At 45.8% G+C, this 23,551-nt stretch overlaps 1 protein-coding gene and 1 long non-coding RNA gene across 2 annotated transcripts in view; both read left to right on the plus strand.

The window, feature by feature from the left end:
- The first annotated feature begins 1,048 nt into the window (after nucleotides 1–1,048).
- LOC119147908 lies at nucleotides 1,049–17,877 on the plus strand. Its single transcript, XR_005104222.1, has 2 exons — nucleotides 1,049–1,197; nucleotides 14,929–17,877. It is a non-coding gene; the product is annotated as an uncharacterized LOC119147908 (long non-coding RNA).
- A 4,784-nt stretch (nucleotides 17,878–22,661) lies between these two features.
- ARHGAP12 (Rho GTPase activating protein 12) overlaps nucleotides 22,662–23,551 on the plus strand; it is a 78,150-nt gene continuing 77,260 nt past the window's right edge. The window contains exon 1 of the mRNA XM_037384658.1: nucleotides 22,662–22,790. The gene's annotated coding sequence lies outside the window, so the exon portion shown is untranslated. The remainder of the gene's footprint in view (nucleotides 22,791–23,551) is intronic.

Raw genomic sequence — 23,551 nt, forward strand, 5'->3', positions numbered from 1 at the left:
GTTTCTTCATCCTGTGGCATCCTGCTAGCACTTGAAAATGGTGGTGCTGTAACAGTCAAATGAAGCAGTGGGTGGATGCTGTTGCCTCCCTTGCCTTCCCTTAGGGCTTTCCACAAGACAAGCGGAGAACTTCCCTCAGCCTCCAGCCAGAGCGGAAAGTCAGATCTAGCTGCAGCTGCCTGCCTTTTTCAAGTCTGCAAGAAACTGCATATGGGTATAAAAAGTATTTCTAAAAAATGCCTTGAGATTCAAACCATGACATCACCTTCTCAGCAGCTGAAAAAAATAGCCCTTTGGAAGTGCTGGAGAGCACAGCCCTGAGAAAATCACAGAAAGCGAAGGGCAGGCTTGTTCCCTTGGGCTCCTCCACTGCTCCCCAGGCAAGGGCTGGAAACTGTTCCCATCAGCTTCCCAGTTGGAGATGAAGTGCAAAAGGCTTCGGCAGCCTTGACATGTTCCCCCAGTTGGCATTTGTGTTCTCCAAGTCCCACTCCTGGCGTGGGAGGTCTCCCTGTGGCACTCAGCCTCAGGCAGGGCTGAGGTTCTTGGCAGCACCCCACAAAGGGCCTACATTTATTATTATTATTGAAATCAAGCTTACAGCTGAAGGGCAAGTTACCCAGGGGCTTTGTTCCTGCAAGTATCACCTATCTGACCCCCTTCTGTGCAGTCCTCCTCCCTGCAGCTCCACCAACAACGCAGCACGAGGCTTTCCCTGCAGATGCCCTTTCCACCCAAGAAACCTCACAGATCAGCCTCTTCATTTTGCTCAAAAACCAGGGTGGGTCAGGGGTTTTTTGGAATGTCTTTCCTGGGTTATGTTAAATCTCCATGCACCCCAGCAGATGCTGTGGCCAGGCCTAAGTGGCTGGGGCAAATGCTTTTGCCTTTGCCCTGGCCACTTATGCCCAGCCCCAGCCCCAGCATTTTTTCCCTGTGCAGATGATGCAGCCGCTCATGCGTGTTAATCCCAGCGCCAGGTCACTGAGCGGGAACAAGGCAAGGATTGTTCCTCCAGAGCCCGGGGGAAAATGGGAATGCAAGGCACAGGGAGGGGAGAGAAAAGATGAGCTGCCCATCCCTGACAGCAGCAGAGAGTGAATTGTGCCTCCGTTTCACTGTGGGCATTACCAAGGGCTGGCTGCTGGAGGAGATGCTGGAAGAGATGCTAAGACCTTGTTGCCGCTGAATAAAGGGGTAAGTTGGCGTGGGTTGGCACTGACTTTGTGAAACACGATTTCCCTGTGCTGCACCCACGGAGCACCCCAGGAAAGGAGATAACCATCAGGAAAATATATAGCTATGGTGCTGCCAGGGATTTGACGCAGCAAAATACTTCTGCCGTTATCGGTTTCTGCTGGTTGAAGCGCACCTCCCTGCCGGGGCAGGTCCCTCTCTGCTTTAATGCTTAGAAATTTGGGGAGATGAGGTGGTGGGTAAAACGTCAGCAGAAAGGACCAGTCTGCCGTGTGGTTAAGGAGGGGCTCCATGATGCTTTGCTTTGAGTTCAGCCGGTCAAGTGCATCACCGTGAAGGGTTTGCAATTTTATGTGGTCAGAGCAGAAATGGAAAAGTAAGGTACATTCCTAAGAGCAGACTAAAACCTAGTGTGCCTGGAGAGAATTTCAAAGGCAAAATGCCTCATGTGGTCGGGGGAAAGTCAAGGGGGCTTCTTTTCAAAGGAGTGGGTGTTGTATTGGTCTGGGAAGGGATACAGGTGTATAGAGCTTTTCTTTCCTCCATTTCACTTCTTCTCCTGCCCCTACATTTTCCGGGAAAAACCTTTCACCTTAAGCAAATGTTTTATTGTGTTAGCATAGCTTAGAGCCTCTACAGAGCAGAGCTGGAGTAGTTTGCCTGGTGCTGCTAGTAGCAATAGGTAGCATCATGGCAGGATCATCAACAGAAAATTCAGTGTCCACCGGGAAGTTCTGAATGCATACTGACCTCGGATATTTTAGAAAAGATTGAGACCACCTTTTAGTTTAACTCCTGTTATATCTTTACAGCAGTGCAGATTATAGACCAGCACACACATCTAAGGGGAGCCTCAGACAATGTCATAACCCAACATGTCGGTGTACTCACAGCGCCCTGCCCTGCCCTTGTAAGGATCTAGTTCTGTTACATCCTGCTTTCCCACACCTGATGTCATCAAAGTCCCTACACATCTGCCACCTCCCAGGCCACTGCAGCCAGGGAGAGGGGAAGTGCTGACCCCTCTTATACCCAGATTAGGAAGTCTTGGTGTCAGGGAACATTTCACTATTTGGTATTCAGTAATTATTGTGAGTGAGGATGGGAAAGAGCTTTTCTACCTCTAGGCCAGAGATTCACTGTGACTTGACCCAAGAAATATTTACGGACTGTACAAAAAAGGGAGAACTACTGCAGGTGGAGCCGAGAGGATAGCGAGAGCCTGCCCCTGACCTTGGGTGGAGGAAGGGGTTGGACCAGGGTTTCCCACATCTTAGCTGACTGTTTTAACCACTAAGCCAGTGGGTGAAAGTAGCAGCAATGAAAACCAAACCCAGCACTTAAATGAACCAAAACAAAAAGTCATGATTCATGTATGGATCTACAGAGAGGATTTCCTACTCCCACTTCCTATATGCCTTCAAAGAGCTGAAAAACATCCCCTTTTTTTTAAAGATGGGATTAGAAGGAGTATTTGCAAAGAAGTGTTTAAGCCCTCGTGGGGAGCAGGGCTGGGCTTTACCCTCCCTGACAGTTATTCCAGCAGCTTGCCTGGGGCATGTTATGCTCCCTGCACTGTTTTTTCATCTTGTGGGTAGGTACCTACCTCTTCTGTGTCTCCTGTGTAATTGGGATGTTATGAATGCTAGTCAAAATGTTAAGTATCGCAGAGTGCTATTGCAGCCTAAACAATCCCTGTGACTCTAGTCTGTGTTTATAGCTAGTCGTGTGTGATGGTTGTAGCAGGATTGTTTCCTAGGCTTGGAGTCTGAAAATGCCAGGTAGAGGAGGAGAGCAGGGCAATGCATTTAGCTGGGAAGTTAGGTTTATCTTCTGTATATCTTACTGATACCATTTGTATTTGACTCAGTCAGCATTCATTTAATGCACATGCATTAACAAATACTCATTAAAGTCAGACAGAAGCTGACTGCTGTCTAATACACCAAATACCTCAGGCTGTATTCAGGTATATATATTTATACATAAATACATAAGTATGTATATATACATGTGTGTGAATGTATGCATGTGTGTGTATGTTTGGATTTCTTATTCCTTGAGACAGTTATGTTCTGCTGATCCTTTGATACAGAGACAGCCTTGTGGGTGCTCTCCAGATGAAATGACCTAATTCAGTTTACACCATGAATGTGGGGTTAGGCAGGGCCACTCTCCGCTGTGCTTGCAGCCCCAACCCACGCAGCCTGAGGTCAGCAGCAGCCCTAGCAGTGCTCAAGGAGGCTGTGGTTGGAGTTCCTCCCACTCCAGGGAGCAGAGCAGCTGTGGCTGAGCATCCCTCTGGCTGGTGGGAAGGGAGCAGCTACCCTGCCCCAGCAGGGCATTAGCTGCATAAACCAACTTGGCGCAGATTGGGCCTGGCGCTAAGTGTCAGCAAAGCTCACATTCCATTTAATACAGCTGCTTGCAAGGTAGAGCCTGACTTGGCAGCAGTCCAGCGTGTGGACTCCTCGCTGTGAACTTGCTGCACACTCCACTCAGCGCAGTGAACACTCGCTAAGAAGCACACAGTGCCCTGAAAATGCAGCGTGCCATCCTAATGCTGTGGCTGGTCATACTCCCATGGCTGGCAGCAGTAACATACCTGCTGCTTGTACCAGGGGACAGCTGGCAATGCAGGTGTCTTGCTGTCAGGTAGCATCGGTGCACCAGGGGAGATGGTGGTAGGAAGCTGCATGCTGCCACCTCTCTTTCTGCACAAGCATACCCAGAGCATCAACAAAGTGGAAGATCTTGTACTCTGATCTGCTTGGAAAAAGATATGTCACTGAATATTGATTCACTCTGCAATGAGACTAATACTTTCCGAACAGCTGCAAGTCTCTTATACCCTCTGAAATATTCTTGTGGGGGAGTGACGTGGAATATGTTCCCCTCTAAAATGTTATTTTCATTTGATGTGTGTGCTAATGCATGTGCAATACAGTCAGTGAGATTACCCCAGGCTGTCACATGTTGGAGACTTTGTACAGTTTGTTTTTATAATGGCACTTCTTACTGCTAAACATTTTAAACTATATTTTTAAAATGAAAAGCAGACAAACAAATATTGGGAAAGTCTTGCTTGAGACAGAGAAAATAGCTCCTGGGGGAAACACGTTTTTATTGCTCTTGGCTTATGAAACACATCACAGAGGTCAGACTTCTTTTCTGTGTAAAGATCACACATGGGGGTACAGAATGATTTTCTGAAAGTCTCATAGTATGTTAGCAACAGAAGTAGAACATCTGTTATTAATTAGGCAATAAATAATAACTAAGATGGTGATGGAGGGGATGGGGTAGTAGAGCTGTGTTCAGGCTAAAGCACCTTGCTTTTAGTCTGCCTCTTAAACTGCTCTCAGATTCACACAACATCCTGCCTCTGTATGATTCAGCTGCGCTAGCTGAGCTGTGTCCTGGCCCTCCCTTTCTCCCCTTGTGAAGGAGGGCAGGCCTTTGGCCACATGAAAGGGAACATTAAAAGAAATAAAAAGCAACCTCCAAACCTCAGGAAAGGGCATTGTGCTTTGAAGGGAGCCAGTGTGCTCACCCACTCCCCCGTGACTCATGACCTTGGTGGCTGTGAGCAGCAGCCATAGCAGGAACCTGAATCAGGATGTTGACAGATGCCACGGGCGGCCATGGGCATGTTTAGACTAAATGGGAGGTTCAGGTCTCCGGTAGCAAGGCTGTGGCACACATTGCCGTTCCTGTTCAAAACAGGCATGTACCAGCCTCGACATAGGTGCTTAGGGACACTGCATTTGCTTTGCAGGCATTGTTTGAGTGCTTCTGGCTGAGGCAGTGTCCAGAGCATTACCTGTGCAAGAGCCATCACCTTAATTGCATGATGGTTTGGTAACTCGGGAGGTGCAGGAGGCGGTGTTCAGCTGGCAGCAGCGGGGTGCTCCAAGGCGGAGTGACTCAGTGGAACGTGCTGCCGGCCCCCAGGCACCTGGCTGCCTCCGAGCTGCCCTGTGGCAGGCGTGGGCACGCACCCGCCACCACACTCCTTCCTGGAAGGAGTCTCTGCTTCCGTTTCTCTTAAAAAATTATGACATTAGCTTGTTTGGAGGACTATTATTCATAGTCATATTTCACTAGATAAACCTCCAAGTTGGGTGTGATGCCAGGAAAGGTGCAAGGTTAACAAGTCAGGGCATCAAAATCCACTCTTCCAACCTAACGAAAGCATGTATGAATTTCACTTTCACACTGTGACATGGGGATGCACTCCAGCTGGCCCACAGCTTTTGCTGCCATTACTGGCCTGAGATTCACCGTAATTTCATACTTCTTGAACGACTGGCTTAGACAGATCAAATCTTTGATGTATTCCTACCAACCCCGTGTGTGTGAACAGGCGGAAGTATAGAAGCACTCGTCAGGACAACAGTAATTAGTTGCAATTTCCAAACTGAAATGCACAATTAATGCTGTGTCACATACTGAGTATCAGTCATGCAATGACAGGGTTGTGATGGCAATTAGGAATTCCAGAGTTTTAGGGCAATTGCTGTGCTGAAAATCCTGCTCAGCTTGTACAAATAGTCCTGAGCTGTATTAATCCATTGTGCAGTATCACGCGGAGGGACTGTTTGCATCTCACAGTAACTGCTGCAACCCAGCCTCCCAAGAGATGGAAGTTCCTCTTTCTTGGAGCACATCTCTGGGGGATAAAGTAACCCTGAGCCCAGATGAAAGCCAGCTCTCTCCCTGAAAAAAAACACAATCAGTGAATACTGAAGGTCCTCCAGTTCATCTTTCTTTGCTTGAAGTCTCCTCCAATTCAAACTCCAAGAGCCCCCTCCTCCCATTGTGAGCTTCCCCCCTTCCACGGAGAGCAGAGAGTCGATATGCAACAGGCAGCCCAGGGCTTCAACCCGCCAACCCATCGAAAGCAGAGGCACAGTGACAGCAGTGCCTGAACAGCACTTCCCTCCACCACGGTCACCACCAGGTTATGAGAGTATTGCACACACAAGGCTGACGGTGAGGGTCTCTCCCTGATGGCACCTGGGAAGAGACCTCCTCACCTCCTCACCTGTCCTACAAACATGGAGCATGGAGAGCGCCACAGGTCTCACACTCTGCTGTGCCAGAGGGGCTCAGATCCTGAGAGCTTCACAAAATCATGGTTTGTTGCTCTCAGAGGCAAACACACCAGTTTTACAAATGCCAGCAGCCCTTACCTGCCACCTACCAGTTTGGGGAACAGATGTCAGACTTGCTCACACCACTGGAGATGTGTGAACAAAACTGCCCGCAGCTCAGCAATGCTGTCCACCAAAACCACTGGGTTATGCAGCTTGTCCATGGGTATCCTACCTTCATGGTTCCACATCTAACATACCTGTCCTGTGTCTGAGATACCTTTGCAATGACTAAACTTAGGAGTTGTCTACCAATAACATTTGCCATTGCAAAAGACATGCCGAAAGACAGCTCTGCCTGGCTGATGCCACCGCATTTGTCCTCTGGTCCCATCAAAGGCTTCCAGGATGACAGAGGCACTGCCAGATGTGTTTGGTATGGGGACCCAACCTGGGATTTCTCAGTGTTAGGTTTTTCTGAGTCATGGCGAATGTTGGGGCAATTTCATGATTACCTCCAACCCCCCAAATGCAGGGAAAGGCCAGACTATCTGCCTACTAACACTGAACCTGAAATTTAAAATCACTCTGCTTTTAATATGCTGAAGTACCTAATAAAAGAGGGAGCTCAGCACTGGTGCAGACAGCACAGCACCCCATCCCTGCCAGAGGGAGGAGAGGGTGGGGGACAGTGAGCTCCCCAGTTTCTTCATTAGCACCACTCCTGCTCTTTCTTTTTGATTTTCAAGAAAGCAAACTTGTTTTTTCACCAAACGCTTCCCACCTGTATACCCCAAAGCCTTCATGGCCTGTTACTGTTTTTCCTAAAGCATTTTGAACTAAACGCTGCTTTGAAACCTGTCCCCAAGCCCTTCTGGTACTGCTGGATCAGCATTTTTAACCTTCCGCTCCTTAACGGTCCTCTACAATATTTACTGCTCCCACTTTGAATAATGTGAGATTAATTTAATTCTGCATCTTTTTCACATAGTAGTTGTTATTAAATCTCTGAATCCTGATGCAGTATTATCAAGTGGCTTCTACAAGCTGCTACAGTGGTAGGGCCAGATCCACAGACCACTGATTTCTTTCATTTTGTGGAAGTTGTACAGGACTCAAGAAGAACCAAGTATTGTTTGCACTGCAGACTTTCCACAGGTCACTAAACCAATGCCTACACTGAACCAACTGCCATTATTATTCTGAACAGGGAGTCAGCCCCATCCCAACATTATGAACCTTTTTTTTTTTTATTTCAGTTCAGCAGCTGAACCAAAATATTAATAAAAGAAACAAAGAAACAAAGATCCAAATGAGCAGTATGTAAAATTTGCAGGTGTTTCTTTCAGGTTAAAAAAGCTTTGTCCACATAAAACATCCCATCTGACCCAAAGCAAAAAAAAAATTTTCCTTGCATTCACCAATAGTACCACACACAGCAGGTGGAAAGGATGGGGGGAAAAAAAAAAAAAAAAAAAAAAGAAAGAAATTTAAACCCACATCTACCATTTAGGGTCAGTGGAGACTTCCCCGGAGTGGGCTGGCCCAGAGGCATTGGAGACAGCCATATATTTGGGGGCCAAATGCTTTGGGAGAGACAGTTGTTCCTCTGGCTCTTCTCCTCCCACCCAGCAGGTTTCCAGGAAATCATGTGAATAAAAGCCTTTGTTAGGAGAAAGGAGAGAGGGGCACCGAGACAAGCTGGAGAGGACAATGCCAGCCAGCACCATGCTGACAAGTCCTCCCTCAGAAAGCAGCTGTGCCCCCGTTGCGCTGGGTGAATGACAAGGATGTCAGGATGTCAAAACGTTGCAATTGTGTCCAATTGAGCAATAAATCGTGTCTTGTTCAGGGATGCTCTCCTGAATAGCTGGGTAATCACTGCTCATTGGTTAAATGCTCCCTAATGGATGAGGTTTCCTTTGGAGCAGATATAAGTCTCCAATGCCTAGGGGTGAGTGATTTTCAGTGATGAGACTGGAAGAGCCTCTGAGTGAGCAAAGCCAAAAGCATCCTGCAGAATCCCCCCTTCACAGTGGGCAGAATTGTCACCAACAATTAATCATGTTTTTGTTTGGGTTTTTTTTTTTCCTAGATATAACTATTTGGGTCAAATTTATGAACAGTTTTAGGATGTCTGAACTACTTTTGGGGGAGAATTTGCTATTTCCTTCTAAGAAACTACTGAGATCTACCTACTAGCAGCAGGTGGAGACCTGTGGAAGAGACAGAAGTGAGACAAAACATTTTCCAAGCAAAGATATAATTAGGGATTAGAGACACTGATCCTACAGCGTAGTATAATTAGGGGATTACGGCGTGGCATTGGCCTGGATTAGACTTGACAGAAAAATCTCTACCCTGCTATATAAAACCTTCCGTGTTTTGAAATGGAAACCTGTAAACAAAAGGTCTTCGCTGTTTTAAACCCCATGTCCTACAGCAGCGTCATGCTGCTAAGGCTTGCATGTTGAGGAGTGAATGGAAACTTGTGTGGTGTCCTGGGTCAGAAGTAGAGAAACCCCTGACAGAAGCTGACCACCAGCTCCATCTGCTGCTTCCCCTTCCTCACAGGGAAACCGGTCCCAGCTGAGTCTCCTCTGGTGTCCCCAGTCCTCCCCGGCCAAGCCTTTCTCTCAGCCCCTCCTAGGTGTAGGCAGCATGGGGCAGTGGGCTTGAGGACCCCCGCTCTCGTTTATGGGCAGGTTCCAGCTGCGATTTCCCCTAGGGTTTGGAAAGAGGCTTGAAGGGCACCCACCATGCCCCCCAGCCCTAGGCATCGTGTGGGAGGACAGAATGACTCCTTTACGTGGTAAGGGGGACCAAGGAAGGCACCCTGTGGGCAGAGAGAGAGGGAGAAACCTGCCTGTGCACAGCCCTGATATCACAGTCCTGCATCAGCCAAGCCAGCCTTTAAATCAAACGAACACAAAATTGTGAGAATCATCTACACCAATTACATTCCTTTACCTCCTACCCGAAAGCATTTCTAAAAACAGCAACTAAAAAAAATATATTTAAATCATACCTCCAAATGGACCACCAGCAGGACAGGCTTGGTGTGCTATTGGTACATTAGTTGATTAATTCTTGCTAAAACTCAGTAAAATGCTCTAGTGAAGCATCCCCCAAATCAAGCAGCAAGAGCAATGCTGCCATTCAACTGCAGTATTTTTGTGGTGCCCAGAGCTGTAGATTCCCTGAGGGGAAGAGGGGAACGGGGAAGCTTGTGCCCTCCTGCAGCTCCGAGCACTGTGCCATGGGGGTTTTTGTCACATACGATGGTTGCAGCAGCAAGGCTGCCTAGTTGCCACGCCATCTTCTTCTCTCTGTATACCACTTCTTTTCTTTTCTCTAGTACTAATTCTTCAGCACAGAAGCCACTTTTTTACTCTGTTATATCTATTACTTGTTCATGGCAGTATGGATTGTAAATGTGAACGACTGAGTACTTCACTTCCCTTGTTACATACTTTCCAGCATGCAGGTGGATGATAAAATAATAATCTGCATCTTACGGTCAATTAACAGGAGTAAATCCATGAATGAAATGCATGTGACAAAAGCCCGGTGTGAGAAGGCCCTGCAGCCTCTGCAGATCCACTACTTGTTTCTCTTTCTGATGCTCAAAAATCAATATAAAGTTTCAACAGCCTTCACATGTAAGTGCTAGATAATACGATCTTGACCAAATCAAAGGCTTCTTTTACTTTGGGGAGCATTGATTTTAACAAGGTCATTTGTCTTCTTTCTGTGCAATCGCAGAATGAAAAATTGCAGAATTTACAGAAAATAGAGAGTCATCAGCATATCATTTTGTCAGACTACAATCTGTCTGCAGATAAATGACTGTCAGATTTCCTCAGCCTAGGAAGATAACCTGAACACTGTCTTTGGTGTAGCATTTTTACAAAAACTTCCCAGCACTCACACCAAGCCAAATATTCAGGATACTAAAATTAAGATAATGAAACATATGGTTTTAATTAAAAAATATTCCAAAGCAAGTGTTTGGATTCTCAGATCTGTCCTCTTTTAAGGTATTATTTGCAATTGTTTTGCAATTTTATCTATAATATGAACTAAATCTTTGTGATACATCATAGGCTTGTCTAGTAAATGTAATTGTCTCCCCTCTACGTTGTATTTTCCTTGGTCAGGATTATTACCCTCTTGAGCACCTTACTTGGCCTTTTGCTATCTGACAAGCCAATTAAAAAGTTATTTGAAGTTGTAAGTAAAGAAGTAAAAGAAGATTTGGAGCTATAAAAAGTAATCTGTATACTTCTAGAAAAGCACCTATCTGGAGGGTATTAAATGACTGCAATGTACAGTCAGGAATAAAAGGTAACACATCAAATCAGAGCTGTCATTTCATCTCCCATTAAGACATTAATTAATTTCCCTTTGACAGTGATAGCAGTTGAGCTTCAACATAATGACACATGATACAAAAGCGTAAGAGCTTCTTTTAAATGTGCATATTGATAGTCACCTGCCTGGGATCCTACATAGTACAGTAGATTTCTTTGCCCACATTTTGCTCAGCAGGACCATTAGGTGGTCAGTCAGAGGCTGCAGAAAGGCTCAGGAGCTCCTGGAATCAGAATGCATCCTTATTTCCAGAGTAGTTTTTTGGTTTTGTAAGATGTGGAAGATCTTACTGTTCCTAAAATACCTGCCTGCTTAGGGGAATTTTAAATGTGATTCTTCTCACTTGTGTTTAGGATTAATTAACCTTTGAGAGAAGAAAGTCTTGTATACCTAATGAAATGACCTGAAAAGATCTGTATTTAAAAGGAAGCCTACCAACTGTGTGACAACCTAGTTCTGCGTAATAATCCTGTGGCTGCTGCACGGCAGTTGCTTTAGGGTTCACCCAGAGCCTTGGGGGCAACCTGTTCCCCTAGTGCCCCCCGAGATGCCCCTTGTGCTGCAGCAAGCCCCAGCTCACAGCTCAGCCACCCAGTTTAAGGGGCCTGACTTCCAGGAATGGGGATGAGTTTCTCTGGCAGTCCACCCTGGTTTTCCAGCAGATGGCAATAACCCGTAGTGGGTGAGCGGGAGGAGTGGGGGCCTGGGCACGGGTGGGACTGGAGCCTCCCCAGCAGCCCTGCCAGATCCCGGCGGTGAGGAGAGAGGGGGAAAGGAGGGAAGAGAGAGCAAGCCAATGAATAATAGATTACTAAAATCTAGCCAGCTAGAAAGTGCATACACAGGAGAGGGGAAGAGTGCATAATTCATCTATAATTGCTCGGGGGGGAGATTTTAAATAAAGAAGAGAGACAGGTACACATTCCCTTTGTTTCTTAAGTTTTCCAGTGGTGGAAATGTGGTTTTATTCACTCATCTTGGCCTTAGGGCTCAAAGGTGACCCAGCTACTTGTCCTGCCACCTGTCAGGTGATGCAGCTGGTCACACATGGGATGCCAAGGCGTGACTGAGGCATGACCTAAAAATAACTGTTGCCTATAATATTGCAAAGAGTGGTGGGCGTATAGGATGCATCTTTAAAAAGACAGGGACAAAATCCTGGTACTATCTTGTAAACGGCTGTTTCATAGCTCCTGAAAATACTTTGGAGGAATTTCTATCTTGTGATTCACCGTTAATCAACCTGCACACTTTGCAAACCATCAAATTTGCGTGCAGTTGGCTTTTGTCACAGGAAATGGAAACCTGTTTAACTTTCTTGAGTTTCTCTGGAGTAAACAAAGGAACAGGAAAGAACAACACAGGTTGGGTAACCTGAAATCTATAAAGCATGTTTCCTTAGGAATCAAGCACATTTGTGTCTAGAAGTGATGATTTTACTTGGTAAACTTACACCCTACATCTGTCAAGATTAAACACCTCAAAATTCTTATAGGCTAAACATAAATATAGACCCATGCTCTCAGCTCAAGAGGTCTGTTTGCGCCAACATCTCATCTCTGAAAGTCGAAAAAATCAAGCTCTTCTGGAGGAATAGCAAATGAGACAACACGTCCTGGTTTCTTATTCACCAGGGGGAGACACAAAAGGCTGGTCTATGCTGCAAAACCTGAGCATTTACAACCGCAGCTGTTCCACAGCTACCTGCGCAAAGCTCCTTTTGTTTTCTCACCTCTCTACGGTCTTGGCCTCAGTGAAAGACTTTGGCAACAAGTTCCATGTTCCAGTTTGTGTGAAAACCTTTCTCAGTTTCTACTTTGTAACATTTCAGTATCACTGAACTTTTTTTTTTTTTTTTTTTTTTTTTTTTTTCCTAAAGAGAGAGCACACTTAGAAACTTCTGATCTGCTTTCTCCTTACCACGATGTTCTGTTTTTTTCTTATACAAGGGTTTCCTTGTACTGGTCTCTTCCAGAGATAAACCTTTACAAGTTCCTAAAAAAAGGCATAATAAAGTGGGAAGAATGGGTAATGCCCTCTCATAAAACATGCAGAAAAATACTGAAAGAAAAGGCAATTCTTCCATTTTTATGTCTCCCTTGCCACCTTCCAAGAAGCAAATTAAAAGGGTTGACGAACATAATTGTTTTGGGTGGGTATGTGATTGAGATCCCAATAATAATGTAATTGCAAGAGCAATAGTTGAAGACCTGTATCTATTAAAATTTAGTAATGTTTATTATCTACCCTCCACTATATCAGCAAATCTGTTTTAACTTCTGCTGGTATGGCAGCTTCTCAGCCTCCACAGCAGCAACCTGTTTCATGCTTATTTTCGAATTATTGTGTGTTCAGCACCTAATGAGACAATCATTTTGTGGCATGCACGGACTATGTGGTCCAGATTTCCAGCTCTGTGATTATTTTGCTGTTCTGTTACGACAAAGTTAATATAGGGAGGTGAGCTCTAGCATTTAACTCAGTGCCAGATGGACGGGCACAAAAACCTGCAGTTTGAGAGACCTGCTCAGAAGTAACCATCTTGCACTTCATTTTCTGACCAAGAGACAAGATGCCTATGGATACTGTGTTTCTCTTAATGATAACTTGGGGTTAATAACGCACTAAACAATTTCCATTAAACAAGAGTAGGAATGGATAATGTATTTCCCAGTGAATAGTAAAATCACAACAAATAAGGTTGTGATTTTTTATTTTTCATTTATTCGGAAACTTCATAGATTTGATCTGAATTAATCTGAACGATGCTGCCTAGGGAGAGCAAAGGAAAAGCAATGTCACTGTATTCCCATCACGGAGCTGGGGGAGGGGGCCGCCTCTCTTTGAACATTCATTCTCAGTGTGAAAGACGCAGGTTCAGTGTCTGCTTCAGGGGATTTAAGCCCCCTCCACCACCTCTTTTTCAGTCCTTCATCGCTATCTGCCACACCATTAAATATTCTGGGGTGCTTGCAATCCTGTTGCTGCTGTTCCACTTAGCATTAATAATTAAATCTTCACTGGCAGAGGGACTGAGCTTCAGATATCTTCCATCCTTGAGGAGTGCTCGAGGCTGAGAAGCATTCATGTCCTTTGTTGAAATGACTGCTCATATATTTTCCACACACCAGAACTGTGCCAACCAGAGGGACTGAAGGTGGCCCACTTTAGAGTGACTGTCTCACGGTTACGATGCTAATCTGGAAGAGATGGTAAACATGATTTTAAATCCAGTTTCTGCTTCATTTGAACTAAACTACAAGGTCTTTGTTTTGCTACAAAAACTCTCACATTTAAATTTGTTTTGACCCAAGTCAGGGCCTGTTTTTAATTTTGTTTTCCCCCCCTCCCCCCCTCCTTGCTTTTTTTATCTCGGCAGGGAGCCCGAGAACTCTCCCTCCCTTTTCATTAATTGCAAATATAATGATAACAAAACTCTGAGCCAATGAACACCTCGCATTTGGCTTTGGAGTTTATTCATCCCTAAGGTATAGTTATTATTTCATAATTGGAAGCACCTTCTAGGTATTCTTTTATCAGTGGTATAATAGGTACTTACAGCTCTGCTGCTACTTCCTTGTGAACCCACCTTGGCTTTAACAGCTTTTATCTTGGCTCAGCTGTTAGCGATGGACTAACTAGCTATGGGCTCCTCCCTTCCAGGGCATAGTTTCATCCTGACCGAAACCAGCATCCTACACAGCCTCACTCTGTTGTTAGGGCAGACAGGTGCTGCACCATATTTCTTCCCACTCTGCAGGAAGAGATCATGACCTCAGTTATGTAAAACAGCGGATGGAGCATACATATTACATACTACTAAAGTCATGACCTAGTATGCAGCTTCTAGACTATCTAATTAGGGAGTGAGCTAACTAGAACTGGCTAAAATGTCCATATACTGGACATATTTTTATTTTGCGGGCTTCAAAAGAGATATAAGCCTCTCCCCCTTCCAAAATTGTTTCTATTTGCCACCAACGTTTTCACTAAAAGGTTTACCATTTATTAAATTGAAAACTGAGTTTTCAAATGAAGTCTGTGGTTACACAAATCAATGGTTTTGATGAAAACAAGGAAGTTTGGGGACTGGCTTAATGACAGTGATACAGGTGAGAAGTTTCCACTGACGCTTTAGGGAGTGCCAGCATAGGGAATGGCTGAGACTGGGGGAAAAGGCACCACACAACAGCTATGGTGAAGAGGTGCAATGCAGTGTTGCAGCTAACATGGTTTTTCTTTTCCCCCTTTCTTTATCAAGGAGCAATTGTACAATCAAGCTGTGATCTACCCAAAATGTTCCAGAGGATCCTTCACATCAGCTTGGGGTGTAAACCTGTGCTGGTCCAGCCAAAATACTACAGATTTCCATTCTTTCTAATGACACATTGATTTTACTATTTAAAAAAAACACATACAAATAATGAAGACCCAGCTAATCCCCTTCTTATGAGTTTCTCCCATGGTTTGCTCTCTAGTGAAAAATGAATGACTCACTTCTGGCTAGAAGCAGCTGAGACAACAGGACTAATGGCAGCATTAACTGTGTCCTACAGCATTATTGCTATGCCAGCCTTAGAGCAATGAAATACTTTGTAAGGGTTTTTGTTCCTTTTCCAATGGAAAACAATTAGGGAGAAAGAACAGAAAGCACACAGAAAACCAGCAGAGAAACTTGCAGGAAAGCAAACAAGGCAAAATGTGGATTTGGATTCCTGAAGATAGCTCTATTTGAAGAAGGAGCAACGGAATCGGAAGGTTTGGTTCATGAACTCCAGTGACTCCTTGGGAATGGCTATGATATGCTGAAATTGCTAAGAACTCTGAGCCAGCGCATAGTTTCCCTCATACCAGCCCACTCGGACTTGAAATAACTTTTTTTTTCAGAAGCAAAACACAGAACTGAAAGAAAGAAACGCAGCATGTCATAGAAGTGTCATAACCTGACTCCTTCTGCAGCAGCTATTGGCACGGAAGGTTTGTTTTCTCTTTCATTAAGCAGAATTAGAGAAGAGTTGGCGCAGGGGCTATAATGGAATAGATGAACTGGAGATGGAAGAATTAAAAGTGGCACTTGTACTAGTAAATTAAACATGGTCACAGGCACTGGAACTTGATCATCTATACTGTGAAATTCTTAGAACAGTCCTTCCCATGGCTTTGGTCAGAGGCTAGCTTGCCATATCACACGCATGTTTTGTGATGAGACCTTTCCCAATAGGTAGTCTAGATGTGAACACCAGATTTTGAAGATTAAGAGCCCTATGGTTGTGGGCCCTTCTGGGCCAGTTGACCTCACTGTCTGAGAGATGCTCAGGCATGTTTAACTCACTGGTATAGGCACAGCCACAGAGAATTCAGGGACCTTCAAATCCTTCTTCCTTTGACATAAGCAACCAAGTCACATCTTTTCTCTAAATGGATCTAACAGCATCTTGAAATGAGTTAAGATTTTTTTCTCGATATTAGTGCTGCCTCTGAAGCCATTAAAAATCTCCATCCTCCTGATGACAAGGGGCTTTATAAAACAGGAAAAAGAAAAAAGTAAAAAGTAAAAAGAAAAAAGAAAAAAAAGAAAAAAGAAAAAAGAAAAAAGAAAAAAGAAAAAAGAAAAAAAGAAAAGAAAAAAGAAAGCCAATTTGCATCCATTTTTCTTAGAGAGAAAAGCTTCTGTTGGTGTTTCCCCTGAAATATTTACAGAAAGGAATTAAAATCCCTCTTAACCTTTGTGACGTTCAACTGAATACGAGAATATGGAAATGGTTAGAGACCTCACAGAAGATGGAGTGCACTGTTAACATGCTTCAAATGGTCTCTTCCATGATGAATGATTAAAAAAAAGTATTTTTTACCCTTGCTACTACTGGCTATTCTAGTTCTTATTTCTATTATGGGTAGAAAGCACCTCCTCATTTCCAGCTCACACCTATCACAGCTCAAATAGGAAAGTCACCCTGCACATACAGTATTTCATGCAGCAGCAGCTTGCCAAGTCATATAGGCAGCCCTGGACACTAAAGCTGTGCCTGTACTAGTAAATGAAACAGGCTAAGACTGCTCTCTGGCCCTGGTGAACTGGCAGCATCCATCAGCTACACTCTGTCACCCTCAAAACCAGAGTGGATGCATCCAAAGTCCCTAATGGGAACAGTCTCTGGTCTGTGCTAATTCTTAAACTGCTTGGACATGGAGAGATTCAGTTCGGCCAAAACCATGCACCGAAACCATACCAGGGAGCATGCTAACGATTTAACATGGTGGGTGGCCCCATTTGTTTATCAGCACAGCCAGAGCCTGAGACCGTGATTTGCAAAAACGTTTACTGAGTTAAATATCACGGTTACTAGATGAAGTATTTTTTTCTGAATCACCGGGATCCATAGAGTGAAACCTCTTCCATCAGGATTGCTCTCTCTGTTTTCTTCACAACCCACCCTATAGTGACCAAGCAACATCTTTAAGAGAAAATGTCATGCTTGTAGAACAAAATATTTCAGAGAAAAACTTCAGAGAAATATCACACACAACATGTCTGTTTTTCTGAGGATAGATAGGATTAAATTCACTTCAAGTCATCAATTTTTCCTCATTAGTTTGTCTAATACTTTTTGAACCTGAAAACTTTTGGCATTCAACAGTTCCAGCAGCAATGATTTCCACAGTGTAATTACTTCAATAGACTCTAGAGTGTAATCGTTCTGCTCACATATGGGTACCTGCTTTAAGATGAGATTAATTATTCTCTAGACTCTTTTGACTGTAACAAATACAACTCCACTGATTTTCCAGGGAGCTTAGGCATCTACCTTTGATGTAGATACATACTAATAGATACCCCGAAAAATTTGGCAGAATGAACCTCTCCCCTGACTTTTAGCTATCCCCGTTAAGCTGAGGTGACTCCCATCCAGTCTATCAATCTCTGCTATTCCCCAGAAATAGCATTCAGCATAAACTGGACAACCTCACAGAACTTCACTTTGACTGTCCACTGGGAATGTTACTGGACCTTGAGAAGCCTCTGAGGTTGCATGGGATTAGCAGAGCTAATTAGTTGCTCACTGAACCATGCTGAGCTCTTGCACTCGCGTGAATTCTGAACTTAAGTGATTTAGGGAACTAGAAACTCCTTCGTGTATCTTCTCTAAGCCTGAACTCTGCACAGTATAACAAAATGAACTTCAATACGAATAAAACATTTAACACACAAGGGTTTATTTAATTCTTTTTGCACAGCCATGTAATATCTTTATATTTCTTTTGATTTTGCTTATCACTGGTTCATAAACACAATTCTTTCCTTTTCATTAGACAAAAAATAAGGTACTTTTAGAAATTAAAGACACTGGTGCAGGACTCTTAATTCTCCAAGGTATAAATGGACATTTACATTGTGCTTTTTGAATATCCATTCCTTTCATTACAGGTTTATTCCATGAAAGAGATATTATTATTTGAAAGATTAATTGTGCCTTTTGTATGGCCTGTTAGTTCAAATGGTGGCTAGATCAAGACATGACTAGCTGTGCAGAGCTGATCAAGATTTAGCTTAGGCAAAGGTCTTAAGTCAAAGTAGCACAAAGAAATGTCCTCCACCCATTGTCTGCTTTAGCAATTCTGACAGAAAATTATTCAATACCTTCCTCCACTCTTAATTCTGTGCTGTGACTCAGAGGTGTATTTTTATGTTCCACATCAAAGTGATACAGTTTGGAATACTGTGCTCAAGAAGAGAAAAGTGATAAACAGTTTACCTTCACAGGTAAGTAGTGAGCATGGTCTTGGCAAGAGAAGAATTAAAGGAACAGTTTGGCCAAAACAAATCTCACTTTGTTCTTTAGTAACACTGACAATCAGATAGTTGTAAAAAATTGTTCTTTACATGCAATCTGAGACTGCTAATACAAGCAATAGGCGTATTTGGATTTCTGTGACAGCTACCACTGCATGATCTCAGAGAGAGAGATACAAATACTGGGCACCACAATGACCATCTGGCAAATGAACAGCACAAAGTGAAAGCATGCGCTGACCACAGCCCAGTCTAGCTAACACGATTTACAAAAATAATCTTCTGGCAAGGTAGAAAAATCCTACAAATTCCTCCCTGATTTTTCACAGTAAAACAAATAATCTCCGAACTGTGGATAAAAGTTCCTCCTTAAGGCAGAGAACATTCCTTTGTAGCATCATGGTGAAAGTTCTTCACTGAACTTCTGAGAAATATGGGTTCCTTCTTCTATATTCTTTCATTATCCCTTTTTCAGTTTATTTTCCTTATAATGCACAGTTATATAAATGAAAGTGTCTCATCTGTTACTGGAGTCAGGAGATGGGGAGTAAATTGACAAGTTCATGCAAAAAGCCCACAGTATCTGCACTTTGTTAAAAAGTGCTTTTGTAGCAGTGAGAAAGAAGAGAAAGGAGGAACTGATTGTGTGCATATGTGTAGGTGGTAAAGTATTTTTAGATAGAGGTGAGAGGCTAGAAGCTGTCAAAAAAGTGAGAGTAGGAGCAGAGCAGACAGGAGATGCCCCAGGTGATGTGCTTTCTATCAGGCAAGTTGCAACATTTTATAAAATACAGTTTATAAGTAGTATTCGAAGTAAAATGAAAACATTCTCTGTCAGAACTGTTTGCTTAGTTAAGTGCAAATTCAGAATAGTTTCTCTAGAGCATATCACTACTGAGGTTGTAAGACCAAACGCAGAGAAAAAGTCTGAAAAAAGGAATGAAAACCCAAGGAAACAGCAAAATGAGCAAGGTAGATATTTGCAGTGTCTGCCTGTTAGCTGTGAGAAAACTTGTATTTGCCTTCTCAGCCATTTCCAAAAGAAAGAATCAACATAGTTCATGAGATTAGTCTGTTTGGTAAGGGGTGGGGGGTGGCAGCCAATGAATAAACAACCGGGATTTAACACCGCTTGTGTTTTAAGCAGCACATTTCTGTTGGTTACCTAATATCAATCCTGGCGTTACGAGTAACAGGACAGCAACATCCAACCTCAGATACGCATTTCAAATGCATTAAGACATGACACGCATCTAGAATTACTGTGACTGACGCATAAAATAATGGACAGCTGAACTTGCAGAGATCTGAAATAGAGGACTCAGAAAAAAAAATGAGCAAAAAAGTAAAATGGGAATTTGCCCTTCAAATTTAATGAGCTCAGATTTTTATACACATGACCCTGGTGTTTCAGAACTTTGAATCTAAGGAGAGAAAGCATCCTTTCTATGTCCAATTCAAACATCACAAATGGATCTTTCCAAGACTGGATTTTCAGAACTATGAAACTTGTTTTCTCTGGATTTGTGTTCTATGATAGATTTTAAGTGTTGGGTCAACTTTTTCTCCACAATTGAGGCATTTAGCATGCCAATTCCTTATGTGGCTTCTCCTGCAGCACTATACGGCTACCTGCTTTCAAAAAAAAATAATTATGGGAGCTGAATTACCTTTGAGACAGCTCCCTTTTGGCAAACATAGTTAAATTTGGACAAAGGTTTTGAAGGTTTGGCGTAACAGGATGAACAGACACAGTTCAAATGCTGGCTTTTCATAAGGAAACAATTTAGAAAGACAAGAGACGGATGTCTTTGTGTGAGTTATGATATAAAACATTCAGAACGCAATAGATATATGAATGAAGGATCCTGTAGTTTCTACCATAGCTCATGTATACTACATAAAGCAATTGTAGTTGGCAGTTCTTCCAGTCTGAGATTTGTGAGGGATTGGATCCTGTGTACTGGATCTTTCCACCTAACACATACATACAGTACCTTCTGTCAGTATGACAGCCACCCTACATCTCCAGGAAAAACAAATCACAGTCAGTAAAGGTTGTGAACTTCAGCTCTTAGATACAGAAATCACAGGCAGAGTATGTCACAGATGCTAAAACTGGAGCTTGAGCTGGACCATTTATTTGTAATGTGGAATCTTTCATGACTGCACTTGGGCAGGGACTTTAAATTACGTATCTTCTGGCACCTTCTGCTCTGTTATGCATGTTGATATTATGTGGGACCATTGGTTCAACACTGACTCAGAGGGAAGAGTGCCTCAGTCTGAATCACTAATGCCATATCCTGCAGCATTCTAGTGAGGCCTCGGCAGCACCGAAGGATAATTACATCATGGTTACTATGATTTTTGAGATGCTTTTATGTATACCTCAGGCATGTCAGTAGGTAAAATATAGGCCAGATTGCTCCGAAATTCCCAAGTGTCTCAAGTATATTATTTTCCACCACAGAACGGCGCATACAGATAGAATCCCATTAGACAAAAACACCCAACTGAACACCATACCCCAAATAACTCTGTATCTTTTTCATATAATTTACAAAAAAGTAAGTATGAATACAAAACTACAGTCCTTTTAACATGTCTTTTTGCCTTTTAATGATAAATAACGGACATCTGCATACAAGATGTCGTTTCCCTTACAATCTAAGAAATACAAGTCTCTAGTCTGTTTTTCCAGACTGTGAATAACTGCTGAAAAGGGTAGGTGGGACAGTGGTATCAACCTTACAATATCAACAAGATTTTAATAATGACATCTTGTGGACAGGCAGCCCCAAGTCAGACGATCCTTGGTGACAAGGGGACGTTTCACAAGTATTCAGGCTAAGCCACACAGAAGCAAAGCTTTAAGGTATTTGCAGTGTTTACTGCTTGTCTTGCATGTTGTCACATACACCTGATGCGAGGCACGAAGGAAATATTGGTATTGGAAATAACATTCAATATGAAAATGTGCCCACGTGCTCAGCTGTACTATTGATGCAATTTCTACCTTTTTGGTCCCTTTCTCCTGCTTGCGCTCCTCAGGTCTCTTCTCATCGCCTTTCGCTTTGGTAAACTCATTCTTCCCCACCTTTTACTATCTCCTTCCTCCTTCTGTGTGTTACAATAATCAAAGAAAATTACGGCCAACATTAGCCTTGATTAGATTAATAGAAGGCAGACAGTTTACGCATCTTGGTGCCGTTGTTGCAGGATGTTTGCAGATTCGTTCAGATAGCACTGGATCCGCTACAGCCAGTTCACGCTCTCAAGGTTGTCTCTGCAACCACGAGGACGGGATATCATTATTTTTTGAAAGAGAAAGATAAGATTCCTTACAATTTGAAAATGCTGTGAAGGCCATGTTAAGCATTCCCAAACTGGATGTTTGACAACTTTTACCAGCATAATAAGATATGCCAAGCAAATTAACTGGGAATAACTGGATAGGGCCATTTCTTGTTATTTCTGTTTGGTCAGACTGTTTAAGAATGGCGGTTTCTTCCGTTACCGGTGAGCCCCGGTTGCAGCGAGGAAGGGCTGTAGCTCCTGTTCTCCGTCTGTCTGTTCTCTTTGCTACTGACGGAGAGGCCGAGGCACCGACTCTGCCACGGGGGTCGGGGCGGTTCTCGCCCGGGCAGCGGCCCCGGGTTGCTTTAGCAGAGGACGAGCCCGGCGGGCGGCGCCGGGGGTCACCCGTGCGCTCACCCATTCCTCACCGGGAGCTGCGTCCCGCCGGAGGCCAGGCCGCGCGCCGCCCGCCGGGCTGCGGCCCCCCCAGCTCTCTCGCCGGGGAGGGGGCTGCCGGGCCGGCCTCCCGCGGAGCCCAGCTCCAGCCGGGCCGGCGAGACCGGGCCCCCGAGCGGGCGGCGGGGGCGGTGCCGGGGCTCAGCGCCGGGCCCCCGGGCACGCTGTCGAGGGCGGCTCCGCGGGACCCCGCGGCGAACCCGCCTCCGGCCCCGGCGGCCGCACGGCGAAGCGCGAGGTGCCCGGGCGGGCGGGGCCCCGCGCACCCCGCTGACCGCACCGCGCCGGGGCGGGGCGAGACCCACGCGCCACCGCTGCCTGGCCGTCCGGGGCCGGCGGGAACCGGGGCACGCGGCGCCCGCCCCCCCGCCACACCCCCCGTACCTCCGCCTGGCCCCGCCCCGCGCCCCGCCCCCGGCACGTGACGGGGGAGCGGTGACGCCGCCGTGCCCCGGAGCTGACACTGGGCGCGGGGCGGGCGGGCGCCGGGGCAGCGGCTGGCGGGGAGGGCGAGCAGCGAGCGGGAGCGGCCGCGACTGAAGCGGGGCCTGGGCCCGGCCGCGCCGCCGAGGCAGGTAAGGGGCCGCGCCTCTCGGCCCGGCGCGGGGGAAGGAGGAAGGGGGAGGGCGGGGAGGAGCGCGGCGCCGCCGGGACAATCGGGCAGGGCAGGGTGGCCCTGCGGAGGGCACGGGCACGGGCACAGGCACGGGCACGGCCGCGCCGGGACTGGCTCGCCGCGGCGGCCCCGGCCCCTCGCCGCCGCCCTCCCTCTGCCGGGCCGCCGCCGGGGAGCGCCTCCTGTGCCAGGCGGCCGGCGGGGGTTCTGGGCGGCGCCGCCGCCCCGCGGTGCCCCCGGTGGCGGCGGCGGCTTCGTTCCCCAGGCGTCGCCGGCAGCGCCGAGTCGTCGTTGGCGGCGGCGGCGGGAGGCAGCTCCGCACCTGGGCGCTGCCGGTGGGCCCGCGGTGCCGGGGCGGCGCGGAGGCCGGGCAGGGCCGCCCGACCCGCCTTGTGCAAGCGGCGCTCACCTGCGGGGGCCGCGGCCGGCGGGAGACAAAGGGAGGCGGCGGGCAGCGGCGCCTGGGCGGCCTCTCCCGGGCGGCCTCCCCGGGCGCCCCGCGGAGCCGGGGCGTTGGGCGCCTCTGGGTTAACCTGAGCGCGGCAGCCCCGGGGGGCTTGGTGGGGGCGGCCGGGGCGTGTTTGCCGCGCTGTTTGCAGCCGGTCCTTGGAGTCGGCAACTTAACAAAAGCCCGCAACGAGGGGCGAGTGGGCTGGTGATGCGCTGGAAGCTCGTCAAGGTGTGGGGTGCTGCAGCGTGGCTTGAGAAGTTGTCCTGACA

Source organism: Falco rusticolus, chromosome 4 (assembly GCF_015220075.1).
Source record: "Falco rusticolus isolate bFalRus1 chromosome 4, bFalRus1.pri, whole genome shotgun sequence".
In the NCBI taxonomy this organism is placed as follows: Eukaryota; Metazoa; Chordata; class Aves; order Falconiformes; family Falconidae; genus Falco; species Falco rusticolus.